This window comes from Sprattus sprattus (genome assembly GCF_963457725.1).
Source record: "Sprattus sprattus genome assembly, chromosome: 7".
In the NCBI taxonomy this organism is placed as follows: domain Eukaryota; kingdom Metazoa; phylum Chordata; class Actinopteri; order Clupeiformes; family Clupeidae; genus Sprattus; species Sprattus sprattus.
The window spans coordinates 16,503,361-16,508,090 of record NC_137926.1 but is presented as its reverse complement, the minus strand read 5'-3'; positions in this window follow the sequence as shown (position 1 = coordinate 16,508,090).

Sequence of the window (4,730 nt, the reverse complement as noted above, 5' to 3'; positions counted from 1 at the left end):
ATTGTTACTAACTCACTGGTTAACAACACTCAGACATGGTTTAGCAGGAGGACACATAATAGCAGGATAGGAAGTAGCCACTTATAAAAAAGCATTCTTGTGTTAAGAACACTGGGTAGAGTATACCATCGCTTTTTAAATGTTTTCAGTCTCAGTTTAAGTCAGATTTTCTCCGCTTACAAACATGGACTTTGTCCGTTTCATAAGTTTGGTTCAGTTGCTGGCTGCTCTTGAGGGTTGAATGTTGTTGAGTGGGTGACACATACTGTTCGGCAATGGTGGATGGAGAATGTTTGAAGGGAGATGATTTGTTCAGTTAATGCTTGAGTTGAATTGTTTCAGTTGAGTAGTAGCTCTGCAAGATACATTCTGACTGAACATGTAGCCGACAGCATTTTGCTGGCTGTTTTATCTGGTCATTATAAACATATATCCTAAATCTGAATGATAAACGTTGATATTACTGAGGTTATAGAGCATACTTCATACTTCATACTTATTTGCATTTTTGTGCAATTGTGGCTGAGCTGTCAGACATGAAGTGATGTGTTGATGCCCTGTGGCTGTAGTCTACAGCGAAGTGTTCTCGCTCAGCCGGTTGCTTTAATGCAAAGAGTCCCAGATGAGTGCAAAGTCTTCAGTAGAGATAAAATGTCATAATGTTCTATCAACTGCAGCATCCACTTTTCCATGTTAACATAATGTATGCTGGCACCACATTTACATAAACATAAACTCTCTCTCTGAGCAGAGAGAGAGAACTAAAACCTCGATGCAAACTGCAGAGAAACCACAGGAATATTAAGTTGTTCAGGTGGAAAGAGCCAAGATGTCGGTTATTTCACGTCAGTCCCGACAGAATACCCTGTTATTGCATCATTCCACTACAGCAGCTCAACTCAGCTTCCTCTTTTAACTGTGGGTGAAGTTGGCTGACATCTCCAAGTGAGCAAAAGTCATTAGCAAAACGTCTTTGCAACATTTAACGGCATCATTATTAATCTGTATGTACCGCAGGACAAACCAGATGTCACACATTTTTGATAAGCTGTAAAAAAAAAAAAAAAGATATTGATGATGACAATGATAGCCTAACTCAGAATGGTGGTGGTTCTAAATGGACCTTGTGACCACCTCTGGATGGTCCCTCTAGCCGTGTCCTAATCTTTAGGGAACTCAATCATGCCCAGACCAAGACACTTGCTCTCCACCCCTGCAACCCTGTCAGTTCCTACGTGTTCTGCTTTGGAGTCTGAAGCAGACATGTATGTGAACTGTTAGCTCAGTGCTGCTCAGGATGAAATGTGGCTCTGACTAACACACTGCCTGGTTCAGCACTCTCCCTTTTGAACTTTTCTCAGAAACACATCCACACTCTTCACGGTCTCAGCTTGAAGAAAATTAAACAGGACTGGCGGAGAGGGCCACTGATCCTGAAAGTTAATAAACTGTTCATTCTGTTCTCTGATGTGATGTGTCCACCTTATCACAACAGTGAAATATACAGCCTGATAATGATTGATCATCAGGGCGTCATTGAATGGCAGCGGCAGTTACATTATAATATATTTCTCATGGCTAAATAATTGATTACCATAAGGGTGAACATCAACTTGGTTATCATTTTCATTGGAGCTGTCAGTCACACCCTTACCAGCCCTTGTGGCTATCACTCACACCATAATAAGAACCGCCCCACTAGCCATCAGTCACACCATAACCACACCCCAGCCCCATCGCTCAGCCCATGACCACACCCACCTGTTCTCAGTCTTTGCCCATTACTCTCAGTCTTAAGCCAGTACAATGAAGTAAAACAATGGGGCACAAAAAAGCTGTATTAGTAGACACAGCAAATAACATTCGGTTGGTTGTTTCACCTAGCTGTTCACACAGAAGCATTACTACTGAACTACCTAATGGAGGGATTTGTCGGGCAAGTGTACACATTCTGCTGGTTCGAGGGAAATCAAATGAGCTGACCCCAGCATTCGGCTCCATGTGTCTTTAGTCATGACGCAGGCCAGCCTGTGCATTCTGAGGACGTGTAAAACCTCGATGTGTTTCTCTTCTGTTGAGCCTGTGGAAAAAAAAGAAATGTGGCAATATTTAATAGCCTGAAGTGTTTGTACTACTCCCCTCCTGTAAACACTGTTTATGTGCTTTACCATTTGGGATTACCTATGGGACATTAACCCCAAGACGTGAGGCAAAGAATTGCTCCAAATGTCTTTGTGTGTGTGTGAGTTCATGTGTGTGTGTGTGTGTGAGTACATGTGTGTGTGTGCGTGTGTGTATGTGTGTGTGTGTGTGTGTGTGTGTGTGTGTGTGGAGTGCATCTATTTTGTGTTTTCATCTGCAGCTATGTACCGTTGAAAATGATAACTTTGTGAAGGCCTCTGGCAACCACAGCAATGTATTTTACATCCAAGACATCTTAGCGGAGTGCTGAGTCTGCGATCTCTCTCTCTAGTCTCTCGATCATTGTGTATGCTCCTTGTTAGAGTGATGAAGGAACAAGGTGTAAAATATACTCACAGTTCCTCTGTTTGTTACTCATCTTTATCCACAGCATTATGTTTACGCATTTCATCTATAAACTGAAAAAACCCTGCTGTACTGAAGTATGTATCCAACAATGATTTATGTAGACTTATTCTATAAAATAAACAGAAAATCACAAATTGCCTTTGTCTGTTGTTTGCCTCTGTGTGGTGTGAAGAGTAGAGAGATACAGTATGTGACAAAGAAATCACTTAAGTAATCATGTGTCGTGTGTCTGTGATGTCAGCTGTTTATATGTTCAAGATTTGCTACATGTATCATTAAATGACAAAGAGCATGTTCATTAATTTCTTAAGATTTTGGAGCCCTTTGAGATAAAACAGCATTTTCATTAATTACTTACGATTTTAAGGGCCTTTGAGATAACACAATGTATAAAGACAGGATATAGGATATAATTCTTACCTCAAACTTGAACAGTACACAAAGTATTATGTCATAACATATCTGTCTACTGTCTAGACATTTCTTATTTTTTATCAACACAAAAAACTCCTTTTTCAAATGTCACGGTTCATAGGAGCACTCTGCCATGATAGGGTGTTTGTTATGGTGTGTGATGGTATGTGACGGCGTATCTTGAAGTAAAAAGTGCCAATTTGCTCATCCACGCTCTCTGTTTCTGTCCTGTTGGTGTCATCAACAAGGCTATATTAGAGTTTGGGTTTCAAATTAAAAGCTTAGAAACAGAGGACTAATGCAAGCGAATCAGAGGCGAGGGGGTGTTAGTTAAAAATGAATTAAGCTTGAAAATAGCTCATTATGAGGCACTAGTCAGTTGAAATTGAATAAAATGAAGGAAGTGAGACCAGATTTGGTAGAATTTTCCCCTCACATTTAACCTTGCAATAAGATTATCAAAGGAGACTGTGTCCGTCAGTAACTTCAGCAAGTCTGGCCTTAGAATAAGATCTTTGCTAAGCCTTTAAAATATAAGAGTCCTTCGTCAGACTTAGATTAGTTATCTTTGTCTGCTACCATCTGTAGGAGTGTGTCTCAAAGATAATCATTCCATCTGGTAGAACTGTTATACAATGTTTCATAAAGAAGTTACATGTTCAGCTCTCGTAACTACTATGCTATGTTAACTTTAACTTAACTAGCCGATCTGTCTTCATCCGGATGGATACTCTACTTCTGTTGATGAACAATGGTAGTTGCAGTTCTGTAACTTAACTATTAACTATGTAGCTACGTCTTTCACCAGTCCCTCACCTATTCCAACTCATGCAGACTAACGTGAGGCAGGTTCAGTCTGGGTAGGCGAAACCTTCTGACTCACAGGAAGAATAAATAGAAATCTGAAGGAGGATCCGTTGGCATACACTCTTCCTCTTTTTACATCTCTTTCTTTCTATCTATCTCCCTCACCCTGTCTCATGGACAACCTTTCATCTTGTTAAGAGAGAATTCTCCCACACACATCCTTCTCTTACAAGCGCTTTTTGTTAGTCTACATACGTCCTCCACTATTGAGGCAGAATTGTCCTATTTTAGACTTCAGTCACGTATTTGATTCAAGTCATCAAATTGATGAATGCATCCACTCGATCAAGTCAAATAACACGGCAGCTGCATCTAAGCTCAGATGAGGGGAAATATTTATCAAATTCTCCGTAAACCCCTCACTGTTATGCGTGGGGGTCTTCACACCAGCTGTGAATACTTTGAATATTTTGAAGACTTGTTGGAAAAACACACACAACAGACTGACAGTGTAAAACTTGGGGAGTCTCTCAGCTCCTCAGGTTCAGGTTCCTCAGGAGTGCAGGAGGAGATAATAAGGTCGCCACTCTCTTCCTCCTCCGTCTAGGAGTGGTCTGATCTTTGTCACCAGGCAATGACTGACAGCTGCGAACCTCTTCTGGAAGAGCAGCGAGCAGAGCATCCCTCCCTGAGGGAACTATGGAGCCAGTACTAGCCTCGACATTGACTGTGTTCATTTGCATGCAGACGGCCCTACCACTGTCTTTTAATTAAGGCTGCGGTGTAATGTCGCATGGGAGAGGGATTGACACGTCTCCGCTGCCTCGCAACCTCCGAATGAGAACTTGGAGCCGGCGATGTAGCAGTCATCCCTAATGGCCTGAGCTCGCTGAACTCTGCTGCTGCCAGCGAGCGAAATTATATTGACGAGGGCAGGCTATTGATTTTTGTGTTTATTA